The sequence below is a fragment of the Lissotriton vulgaris genome, chromosome 9, assembly GCF_964263255.1.
Source record: "Lissotriton vulgaris chromosome 9, aLisVul1.2, whole genome shotgun sequence".
NCBI lineage: Eukaryota > Metazoa > Chordata > Amphibia > Caudata > Salamandridae > Lissotriton > Lissotriton vulgaris.
The window spans coordinates 1,237,602,449-1,237,615,859 of NC_141697.1; positions in this window are offsets into that span (position 1 = coordinate 1,237,602,449).

Consider the following 13,411-nt stretch of genomic DNA (forward strand, 5'->3'; position numbering starts at 1 on the left):
GTCAGCAGATCAGGGCTTGATCCATTACCGTTTTCCTAGGATGTGACATCAATACCAAATGGCCGAATGATGGGAATCAGAGGTTTGATGCAGAGGTTGAACAATGTGGGGCTCAAGGGTGAGCCATGGGGTGTCTCGAGGTGACAACAAGGCTGTCTGAATGATTAGATTGTAGAGATATTGTTTGGATTCTGTCCCAGAAAAGAACCATCCATCAGGGCTAGTGATCGTGATCGGTGTAGAGTGAGATACCATGTCAAAGGCGGAAGACAGATCCAACAAGCATAGCCAATAGGTCTCGCCTTTGGGACCTTATCCCAAAGGTGTCCATAAGTGTATGTAGCATTTAGTTTTGCATTAGGTCATTTTCAAAGCTCTGTGTTTTTTAAATAATGTTTTTTTAATGTTCTCAAAATCCAACATTGTTGTTTAATTTGCCCATGTGTGTTCCGGCATACACCAGCTGTAGTTAATGTTCCTGCAAGGACCTACATTACGCCATTGGGTTGAGGGTGCACAACAGCTTAGCGTAGTATATATAAAAGATTTATTTTGTGGTTTGTGAAGATGGCAATTTATAGTGCGCTGCAGCTGAGGTTTTGTGGCTTCCCAGAGGAAAGGGACACGCGCTTACTGGGTGGAGGAGAGAGGGAGTTGCAGTTGGCTGGAGTGCGAGTGATATAGAATGAGAAGTAGGGCTGAAATAGTGGAGGATGAGAGAAATAGAAAGTGTTTGTTCGTAAATGAGAGGAGAGAGGAAGATGTGAGCAGGGGCTGCAATGAGATGAAGTGTATGAAACGCTGAGGAGGTGGGCTTTGGAGAGAGAGTAAGTGAGCTGAAAAATGCAAAGAATTGACATGGGGAAGGCTAGACAGGAGACGATGCAGATGTTAAAAAGGATGGTATTGCTAAGGGTGGAGTGTAAATAAAAATTATTCAAACATAGTTTATTTTTTCCCACCTCCGAGCCTGTATTGCTTAGTGTTTTTGCAGTAACGCGTTTATAGCTACTTTCTTGTAATTAAAAAGTAGTAATTGAATGCAACCATGTGCTTACCGGCATACACATTTGAAAAGTAATCTCCTGCATTTGTTTTTTTATTTGTTTGTGGTTTGAGTGTGGCCGAACAGCTTGTTGTAGTATATGTACATTTTGTGTTTGGGGACTGTGATTAGGTCAAAGTACAGTGCGCTGCGCCTGTAGTTTTGTGGCTTACTAGAGGAGAGACAAATATATTTAGTAAATGGTGGAGAGAGCAACACGTAGGTAACTAGGGAGGAAACTAAGGAGGAGGACAGACATAGTAAGTGGAGTAGAGAATGACAGGGAGGCGAGAAGGGGGTACAATGTGAGGAAGTGAAGGAAACGCAGAGGCGGGTAGTGGAGGAGAGAGAGCATCGGATGCTCAGTGTTGATAAACATAAAATTTGGAGAAAACCAAAGTGAGGAAGTGAAGGAAACACAGAGGCGGGTGGTGGAGGAGAGAGCATTGGATGCTCAGTGTTGCTAAACCTGAATTTGGGAGAAAACCAAACAAAGCTGAAACAAACATGAAATAAACTGCTATGCGGCATGGCGGTGCAGTTAGATCCCAGGGCGGGTGAAAAGTCACTGCATTTCGGCTCCTGCTGCCTCAGGGACTGTGCTCTCAATGCAGCAGTTACTATAAGGAGCACAGGACACCTCCAAGAGTGTTTCTATAAAGGCACTACAGTTGAAGATACTAACGGTGGAAGAGCACTGCTCCGTTAGCAAGCATAGGCACTACAGCGCTTCCAGCTTCAAAAGTCATCGCAGGCACAAAAGAAAAATCCATTCTCGTTGGGGAAGTGGGAGAGCGCTGCTCTGTTAGCAAGCATAGGCACTACAGCGCTTCCAACTTAAAAAGTCATTGCAGACAAAAGAAAAATCCATTCTGGTCGGGGAAGTGGGAGAGCACTGCTCCATTAGCGAGCGTGGGAACCAAAGTGCTCGTAAGTGAAAGTAAACATTGAGAGAAAGCGAGAGAGAGAGAGCGAGAGAGAGAGAGAGAGAGAGCCTGGGAGTGGTGCGTGCTTGCACCCGCAGTCTGCTCATTTTCAAGCAGTGCACTCGTGCTTGTGGCGCGCCCCTGTTCGCTCCCGCAAGGTGGATGCCGCCACAAGCATGAGTGTGTGCTTGAAAATGACCAGAGCGACGGCTAAAGGTCCTCCTATAGCAGCACATTGGCGTTACGTAGGCGAGACCTAAAAAGGACCAGTGCCGCAGAATGACTGCATTAAGGAGCATCGTGCAATCCTCAGTCACTGCCAAGAGAGTTGTTTTGGTGGTATGACCAGCACGGAAACAGGATTCAACAATCTAATGGACTGCTTCAAGTAGTCTTATGGACTCTGGAAACAGGGAAAGTTTCTCTGCTGTAACCTTCTCAAGTAGTTTAGCCGGAAAGGGTAGGAGAGAGATGGGTCATTCACTGCTAAGATTGTTAGGATTGGTGCATGGTTGATTCAGCATCGGGGTGACTTTCGCATGTTTCCAGGCAGAGGGAACTGAGCAAGTCCTCATAGAAGGCTACAAAAGTTCTCTAAAACAGAACCAGATGCCTGCTTTCCAAGAAAGAAAGGGTGGTGTGACAAGGATTTTGAGGGGATGGAGCTGATGGTGGTACTGTCACTCCACTGGAATGCAAACGCTCGGTCCCTTAGGCACGGGTATACATCAGGAATGACAAGGCACCATTTGCTTTAATTTTATATTAAACTATCTATAATGGCAAATGCCACTTATTTTGGCAAGTATAAAAATGCAGCTCATTTACCTCAAAACCAAAAATGTTTAAAACACAAAAGGGCTGCAAGGTTGGGGTAACAAAAGAGTGTATGGGGGAAGTGGGTGGGAAAGAGTAGCGAAAAAGCATTGCATGAGGTTTAGAGAAGCGCAGGGGGAGAGCACACATAGAGAGGAGAACAGAGAGAATGAGGAGTAAGGGAACAGAAGAACATGCATTGTAAGGTCCTGGGAGAGAAGAACACGTGGGGGAGGACATAAAATCACACAGAAGAACAGGGAGAGGGGGAGACGCACATGAAGGCGTGGACAACACAGAGCATGAGGGGATGTGGAAAGTACATGGGAAAAAACCATAGAGCCCGGGCATGGGCATTCAATCTGCGGAGAATGTCACAGAAACATTTAAAACAGCGGCAGCCATTAAAACAACAGTATTGAAGGTAATTATTGCCTTTGCCAATGCTTCTTAGTATTGCCCTAAACCCGAAACCCCACTAAGGAAACACGAACAAGATTTACATGTGGATTGACATTAGAGTTTCAAATGGTTATGCGTCACTTTGCAAATTTTCCCATTTGCTGTTCTCATTTGCAAATGGGGAATAACACAAATATTGATTCCAGAAAACCATAACATGAATATTGGTCAAAAAACATCATGAACAGGAATTCAGAGGTAAAAATCTTTTTTATATATAATTTCGTTTGATAAATATCATTTTTGATCAATATTTTTTACAATAATGTAGTTGTAATAAATACAATTTTCAAATAATGTAATATATGTGAGTATATTATTTGTAGATGTTAATTGTGTTAGTATAAGTGTTATCCATGTTTTAAAATGTAGTTTGCAATTTTAAATGTACCTTTATTTTAAATGTAATTAGCAATTTATAATATAGTAGCAGGTTGTTGATTTTGTAGAAAAATAGGGTGGAAAGTTAATGAAGCTATAATTTATTGATTTGTAATGGTAATTATTTTACCTGTGCATCAAATACTTAATTGATTAATAATGTTGTGCATTGTTTGAATGAGTATTTGTCTTGGATACTCGTAATATCCACAAAAGCACAAACATATACATTAAAATATATAATATAAATGCAATGCATAAGATATCACCTCGCAGGAGGTAATCTCAAATGAAGCGGGCGCTGGGTCCCCCCGCACCTCGGGGACCGCCACCTCCCCTGGGCTATGAATAAAAAAATATATAGAGCGGCCGCCCGAAACCCACGGACCTGGGGACCACCAGCTTCCTGGGGCTAAAATAAACATTAAAGAGGGGGTCTGGGCAGACCCCCCGCCCCAGGGACCACCACCTTCCTGGGGCCAATTACTTAAAAAAAAAGATTGAGGAGAGCTGAGTGGCTCCTCACCCAGGCCACATACTGCTGTGGGGACCACCTCTACCCCGGGGCCGACCCATGCAGAACAAAGAAGGGGGACCATCACCCTCCTGGCTTGGCTCCTGCTATTTTCCGAGGTGCCCACCCTCAGGAGATAGCTGTTTGCTTCTGCTTCCCTGGAGCAGTGTCAGCTCAAGCTAAGTAAAAGCCAACATCCCGCTTCCAGCAACTGAGAGCTGTCTAAATACTCATGCCTGCTGGAAGCGATGTTTTCATCTATTTCCCTGCCTGCAGACATGCGGGCAAAGTACGAGACAAATGTATTGCTTCTGCATGGCCTCCCTGCCCCATTGAATTTTTCCCGGGCCAGCGGGGACAAAAACATTGCTGTGTAGCTTATTACATATGGCACTTCATTACAGCAGTGGCTGCTGTGACCCTATGCAGACATTAAGAATCAGGATATCAGGACCCTCAGAGCGAAGTGTAGGTTTTATGGACTCCAAGAGGCTGCCAAGGCCAGAATGTCAATGATTGCCTTTGGCTAGTTCTATGTACCTGGACTACCATCAAGGTGCACTTGTGCAAAACTAGTCGGCGAGTTTGCCCATGTTTCAATAGTGGTCCAAAGAAGTCAAAGCAAATAATTGGTAGGCATTTTTAAGGTGGTGTAAGATGAGGCAAGTGAAGTTAAGACTGCAGAAAATTTGGGGGGAAAAGAAGCATTAGTAAATGACAAGATATTTTTGAAAACGTAACTATGAAAGTCTGAGCGGTTCCGATGATATTAGAACCGTTTCCATGCAAGGAGGGCTCACATTTGGGCAGTAAATATTCTGAGCCACTATTTGAGTGGGTGTGTGAGCGCTTTTGTGGATGATGTCATGAGTGATGCCATCATAGATGTTATCAGCGATGTCATTTGAGATGTCATGAGTGATGTATGTAATATGTGAGGTCACAAGCTGTGCATTGTGGGGGTGCAAGTTGTAGTTATCTCAGGTAACTATAACTGCTGAAGTTTTCTAGTTTTCTATGAGTGAAATCTGAGCCTAACTATAACGTCTCTCTAACCTTTGTTTTCTGTCAATATATCTATCTATATTGAAAGAAAACAAAGGTTAGAGAGACGTTTTATAATATATATATATATATCCAAGAAAGAAGTGACTCAAACAGATGGGTTCACCAAAGAACAAAAATATATTTCCACTACAACATTTCGGCTTCCGCCTTCCTCAGGTAGTACAAGATGGTTTGCTCAGTGGCTGCGCAGATGACACAGCAGAGTTTTCAAAAAGCATCATGAGTGAAGATTCCATTTGGAATGTATCTGTTTGAGCCACTTCTTTCTTGGATATTTATTTCTTTGTGACTCATTGTATCCTTTGGGATCCAGATTTTTGCCCTGGCTGGCTGTTGTTTTCTTGTGATCCTTCATCTTCAAGTATATAAATATAAATAATATACACATATATATTTACCCTCCAAAAGAAATGCGGCACTAAGGGGGTTGCTGTATTAATTTGTGTGTTTATACAATGCAACTGCAGACGCGTTTCGGTGAAGAATAGCCTCCCTCAATGATTTTTAACATATATTGAGGGCACAGTGTTCAAAGTCCATTTAAATTTGGGGAACCTCATCCTGATTGGTAGGTTCATGAGTGTAGCAGTGTAGCAGTAACTGACGGAGTTCTAAAAGTCGCAATAGTGCACACCTGCCACACTTAGACTCCTTATGGCACTGTGCGTGCGTGCTCCTTGCCTGCCGCTGGATGTTTCCCAAGAAGAGACCGCAGGAGTCCGTCGATTTACTGACTATCATGAATTTGTATAATTCACCACCTAATAGGTTGGCCGAACAAGCCTTCAGCTGCGGTTCTTGCAGTGCAATTCACCAACAACTCCGATCCCACTGGCTGCTGCCGAAGTCACGACAGGAGCCTCCATTAGCGTGATAGTGAAAAACCATGCGATCAAATGCACGCTCCAAAAGACACGGGACACTCACTGGGTTACCATATTAATATGTGCATTTATTGAATGCAAACACAGACGCGTTTCGGTGAAACGCCGCCTCCCTCAATGATTTCAACATATCTAGAGCGCACAGTGGCCAAAGTTCATTTAAATCTGGGATCCTCATCCTGATTGGTAGGTTTGTAAGTGTGGCAGTAACTGACGGACTTCTAAAAGTTCGTATCCACATCACAGCCCCCGTACTAACGGTGGACGCAATGCAAGTTTCTATCATACACTACAGTTGGGCCAGGAACCGAGGGCGGAGCCAATTGATATATTTGGGAGGAGAGGATGTGCGTGGCCCCCTCCCGAGGCTGATGTCGGCCCCGGTGACCCCATTCAGCGAGGCCCGGCCATAATCAAAAAGGGGGGGACAAGCAGCCCCCGTTCCCGAGCTGATTTGGCACCAGGAACCCAATCCCTGGGGCCCAGCCGTATGCAGGATGGGGAGAGGGGTCACGTGGCTCCCTCCCGGGGCCAATTTTAGCCCCAGTGACCCCGTTCCCCAGGGCCTGCCTATAACTACACAGGGGAGGGGGTCAATGCCGACCTCTTCCCTGAGCCATGAGTGTCCCTGGGGACCCCACCCCCAGGGCCAGGCCATATGCTATGTCCTGGGATATAGTTAGGGTGACCAGGCGTCCCTGATTTGCCTGGATAGTCCCCGATTTTCACCAGCTGTCGGGGCAGATTTTGAGAAATTTAGCTCATGTCCCGGTTTTTGGAGAGGGTCGACTAAAAACGGGGAGAGGTGTTTTTTCATGTTGTACAAAGCAGGGTTAGTTAGCAGTTGTTCCAAGAAAGCAATTTAATTCACAGGCAAGCTACTGGGTTTAAAAATTACGGGGCATATTACCAAGCAATAGCAATAATTATCGCTATTGCTTGGTTAGAGACAAAAATTTACAGCTGAGCTGCGGCGATTTTTACCGCAAATAAACCTTGACAAGGTTTATCGCAAATGCGATAAAAATCGCCGCAATGCATGAATATCGCTGAAAAGTCTGCGATATTCATGCATTACCGAGCTAATGCTCTTAGCCATGTTATCCACCTCCCATTGGATAACATGGCTCAGAACTGCTCAGGGCAGGTGTTAGCTTTTGGAGATATTCGCGCTTAGTGCGAATATCTCCAAAAGTTGGTAATAGGAGATAGCGATGTTAGCGACTGTTTTCAGTCGCTAACATCTTGGCACGCCCACTTCGCATGTCATTAGTGATAAATATCACTGACATGCAAAGTGGGGCCAAAGATGGTCGCTATCTCCTACTAGCTGTCGCTAACTAGTGTTAGCGACAGCTAGGTAATAGGGAGATAATTTTATCTCCACTTTCTTGGCTTTTAAAGCCAAAAAAGCGGAGATAAACCCCCTTGATAATATGCCCCTACATCTTATATATGTTCTTACTACCTGTTTTGTAATTCTCTGCTGAGTAGCGCTGTCATTCTGTGCGCTCGCTGGACGTGAAGTTATAGTCCTTCTTCTATTTTTGTGAAATGTCCCGCTTTTTTGCCTTAAAATTCTGGTCACCCTAGATATAGTGGGTTCCCTGCCCGCACTGGCGTGGGCAGGAAAACCTGTGTTGGCTCTCGCTTGTCAGGGGCATTTAGAAAACACCCACCAAGCGAGGAACAAACACCAAGTGACTTCCCTACCTCTCCTTTTCTTCTTCATCTCAGTCTTCTCTTCTCGGTGTGTACCTCCTCGTCTAAGGAAGCTTTCTAAAGCTTCTCCATGTGTTCTTATATAATTAACGATTAATGCAGTTGAAGCCTCTGCTATTCACAATACGTCATGAGTTTCATTGTATGATATTTGTACAATCTTTTCGACCCTGCCTCGTGCTTCTCTTTCTCTTTATAGTCCCCTCGGCTTCCTGTTACACTCTCCCTGCAGGGTAACTTAAGGCCTTGTAATGTTTTTTGCCTGGTTGTTCCTTCCCTTCCCTCATCATCTTCGGCGCTGTTTTGTGTTTTCCCTTGAAAAGCGACCATCACCTTATCACTCTACTGAAGTAAGCAGGCAGAATGGCTCAGCGAGTTAACCGCTGGCTGCTGACATCAACGGTGCCGTCTGATGGGCTAAAAGGGCTGAAATTGGTAGTAAATTAAAAATGTTTCGGGACAGGGTCTCCAAAACATGTCTCGCCGCCTCAGGCCTCAAAAATCTTGAACCGGCCCATCCCACCTGGTGGTTGGGTTTGGTTATTTTGCTCCCTTTGTATGTGGCTTCTCTATTCGTTGGGCCAGTTGGGTGCGCCCCACTCAGCCTGTCCGGTTAAACGCCCCGGGTTTAAGTTAAATCCGGCTCTGACCTCTCGAGTTTTATGCGCCGTAGCGCCTCTTTGATACCTCTACAGACAAGCATGGACAAGGCGCTCTCTGCACTGACCTCCAGGCTCGCGCATTCCTGATTTGTTCTTGTCTGCTGGAGGATGGGTGGAGGCCACGCAGACACAATCCCAGGTGAGCTGTGGACAAACAGCTGCAGGCCAACCGTCCAGGCGCCCTCTGTCTGGCAACAGCTTATTATACAATAACAATATTGTCCACAGTTGTCCAGGCCCCCACCTCCGAGGGGACCCCCGGGAAACGGAAGGCTCTCTCTGTTCCACTCTTATCTCTGTGTCTAAATCTCCCTCCCGCTTCGCCTGCTCTTTCCTCTCACTCCGTCTCCCTGCCTGCGCCATTTTAAGAATGCTGGGGGGGGGGGTCAAGCAAGACACCTTTCAACTCTTTTAGTGTACCAGCATGTCTTAGTTGGGGCCCCACAGCCTTAAAATGACGCTGCGAGGCCGCTGGGACCCGTCCCCTCTGCTCTTGCTGGACACAGCGGGCCTCATTTATGAGGCTGTGCGTCACTTTTACGCCGCCGGTGCGTCATTTTTTGTGACACACCAGTGGCGTAAAAAATGCGCCTTGTTGCACCATATTTACAAAGTGACGCATCTAGGTAGATGCGTCACTTTGTAAACCCCTGCGCCACATTATACCTGCGCCAGGTATAATGTATGCAGGGGGGCGTTCTGACGCAAGAAAGGGTCCTAGAAGTGACGCAGTGAAATCTATAAGATTTCACAGCGCCACTTCTTGGACGCAAATGCGTCAATATCTTACGCCTGCCTCACAGCAGGCGTAAGACTGACGCAAGCCCTTTCACATGGGTCTTTCCGCATGTGAAAGGACGCATTGCTGGAGTTGCAGCATTTTTGTGACACACTCCAGCAATGCGTCACTTTTGCGCCTACAGATACGTCAGAAATACTGACGTATCTGTAACTCCTTGCGACATGATGCGTCATACATTAAATATAACGCATCAGGTATGTCGCAAGTAGCGCGCACTGAGAAGTGACGCATCGCTGCTTTCACGCAGCAATGCGTCATTACTCATAAATGAGGCCCCCGTAACTTTAGGGCAGAAGCAGTAACTGGACAGTAATGTGACAATAATCACGTGAGTTGGTGCGGGTGGGTGCGCTATTCCTAAGTAAATACCTTGGGGTTATTTACAAGCCCCTTGCGCCATTGTTGTGTCATTTTTCCCCATGTTAAAAATGACGCAAAAGTGGAGCAAGGGGGCTTGTAAATAAGCCCCATTGTACTTCTACTTGCATTTACAGAGCGCTTACTACACTTGAAGCGCTTTACGGCAGCTAGCATGCTACTCCGGGGCACAGGGATGAATCTCCCTGCTTTACAAAAGGCCCTCTTGTGCACAAACGACCACAGGAGAACACATTGACAAGCCCCTTGCACCACTTTTGCGTCATTTTTCCCATGTTAAAAATGACGCAAAAGTGGCGCAAGGGGCTTGTAAATCTGCCCCTTAGTGCACTGATGTGCACGTGCGCCGTGCTGCGTCTACGGCTCACATTCTTGGCGCTAGCTCCGAGCGTGGAGATGAGCCCAGGTCCGTGGACGCGCATCAGAGGGCCGGTCTGGGCGATGATTAACTCGCTGCTCTGAGCCCCCCCTCACCCCATGCCGAGATCTCTCTGGTAACCGGCCGCGCCGGAAACTCAATGACCTCCGGGGTTTTCATTAAATCTTTAGTACCCAGAGAACATGCCCTTGTGCATTCCCAGGCAGGAACCCCCAAAGCGCTGCGAAACCAGACAAACTGCTAATGGCAGCTTCCGGGGCTATGGCACAATGTGAGAGGAAGTGGCTGGCCACCCCTCCCCTGTCTGGCGTCCTTACTCCCCCCGCCCCAAATTAAAGAGGGGCCCTGAGATTCCAGAAAACCACAGATATTCCTAGTACTGTGAACTTTATCAGGTAGTGTTAAGGAGCTAAGAAGCGGGTGCGCCCCAGCAAAGCCAGAGTTGAAACCAGGAAGTGACATTTCTGGTAAAAAAACCGTAATGATGCATCTGTTTTAAAATGACCCCTATAATGTTTGAGCATCTTTCGGGGGTCGGACGGGGGCGGGGTCTACCTGCGGTTTAGAACAGGACGTTATGTTTGGGTCAAAGTCCACGGCCCAGGGCTATAGCTTACGAAATGAAACATATTTTATCAAGAGGCGCTTGGACGCCCCTGACGAGGCGCTGAAGCGCTTTCACTTAAGCGGTGACATCCCTCTGGTGTTTTAAGACAAGGTAACACTCACACTAGCAGTGTGATCCCATCGTTGATTCCTGTTATAGGGCTCCCGTGAGCCCCCAAGCAGACAAGCTTTTGGAGACGCACCTGCGCGCATGAGAGGCAACAAAGCCTGTGACGGTTGTTTGGCAGCCTTCTCTGCCACCCCAGAACTTTTCTCTACTGATGAGGGATACTTTCCAGGAACACGAGCCATGTCTTGTGTCTAGAGATACTGGAAATATCAAGTACTTATTTGCACCAACCTTGGTGACACTCACAAACTTTTTCCCAACTCTACAAGTCATACGCACTGCATATACCAGAATGCAGAGGGGCGATCCAGCGGAGAGGCTAGCAGTGTACTCCCGTCGTTGATTCCTAACACTCACACTTCAACTCTTAACTCAAAGTTTAGAGGGTTTTAAGCCCACTGAGAGCGACATCATTTACTTATTTATTTGTTTGTTTTTCTATAGCGTGAACTTTACCTGAAGGTGTCAGAGCGCTTTACAATAGAACCGATTACATTACCTAAGGACCTCAGGGTACATGAATTACATAAAAGATACAAACAGATAAACTATAAATTCACATAAGAATGGTAGTAAGTACATAAGTCTGCTACAGATACTAGTAGTTAGAGATACATATAAATAAGTTGCAAATTCACTCAAGATTATATTTTAAAAAGAGTTCAGCTGCACTAGGCGCTGCAAGGGTAGCTCAGCCTGTTGAGAGCCTGCTGGAGCGAAAGTGCGTGGCACCAGTGGGATCACACACCAACATCTCACCAGCCACCACTTAGATAAAACAGTAAAGAAAGCTCCGGCAGGTAACAATAAACGAAATATACAGCTACATGTGTCTAGCACCGGAGCACTCTTAGGACATCAATGCGCTGTACGAGTGACTTCCATTCATACATAAACCCAGATGTGGGAAGACACAGTTCAGCAAACAATGGTGCTTTAAATACACTGCACTGAAGAGGTAATCTCTTTACCTGTGCTCCAGTGCCCCTGTCTACAGCTGCTCTCCGTCCCTGTGACTTCTCTCTGGCAGTGAACACGAGCCCCAGCAGACAGGGATATTTAACACCGCCCCGTCCAGCACCCCCTCCCCCCACCCCCTTCACTTGAGGCCCAGACCGGAAAAACAGGTTCTCTTTGAAGAAACAGAAGCCAGGAGCTCAGCCCCAGACCACAGTGGCATAATGAAACCTGAGTGGGCCCCCTGCAAAGTGCATGGAGGCACCCCCCCCCCCCCCACACACACACACTCACCACTTTGCCACACCACCAAAACAATCAGGTATATTTTGAATTGAAACCTACAACCTTTAATGAAATGCATTTATACTCACATGCTCAAAGTTCTATTAAGAAAGTGAGAAACACTCTTAGCCTATGAGCTGCGCCATTTGTAACCTTATTGTCAAGAGCAGATTATTTGACTGAGACAGAAATCAGAACAATAGCGAGGAGCGGACCTATTGTCTCAGGAACTGACTCTGCTGAAGAACAAAGAACAGCTACATAAGGTCAGAATTAGAAATGGCATGGATGGAAAATAACTTGTAACTTTTAAAGACAATCCCAAACCTGCACTTTCACAGGCTCGACTGACAATATACACAAGTAGCACACAAGATTTAACGCCGTATCCTGCCAGCTCCAAGAGAAATAAACTGCTGTGAATTATCTGCATGCCACACACTTGCGTCTGTCAGGGGGTGTGCGTGATTATAACCACTCAGTAGTATTTAAAATGAACCGAGGAAGCAATTTCAACATCTACCATCAGGGCTTCATTAGTAAGCAGGACAAAAACAGGCAGGCACACACGGCTGAGGATGACAACTGGATGCTTCAGAACACTGATGCAGATGTGTGTCTGAATTTATCATTTCTGTAGGGTACACCAATGCTAATGACAAGATTTAAGGTGCACATGTTATAGACAAGTGCAAACAGCACCATAAATAGCACATCATGAAGGATAAAAACAAACCATATCAGCAAGTACCCAATGACAGAGTCTATACTACCTGCAGCTGGCAAAGCAAAGGAGAAGGTGCAAATACTTTCAAAGTGCACAATAAAACAATCCTCAATCCAGCAATATACAAAACGTGAGCGTGTTTTGTAAAGCAATCCTCCTTTCTTCTTGCATCAAGGTGAAAACACTTACAAAGTGCGTGATAAAAACAAGCCCAGCAGAATGCAGACATGAAGCCAGGTTGGTCAAACAATTCCCCCTTCGGTTTGTGTATGAAGGCGCAAATACTTCAAAGTGACTGGTCAACCAATAATAAGCACAGCAGCATACAAAAATCAAACCAGCCAATGCCCCTTTGGTTTGTGTATGAAGGTGCAGAGATTTCAAAGTCACTGTTAAAACAATAAGTACAGCAGGCAGCAGCGTACAAAAAAACCCTGTTCTGTACTCTTCCCAGGCACACACACATCTAGCCTAGAGTCACTGCTCCTGCGCAGCACTGCACATAAACCTGAAGTAGGTCAAGGGTGAGTCAAGCACACAGCAGCTGAGCTTTTAAAAAAGTGAGTGAGCCTGTAAGCCTCACTCCAATCACACAGGGTTAAAAGGACCTGTTCACTACTGCTGATCACTACACGCTAGGCTGCCACGCCCTCCCCTGTGCTGCTTA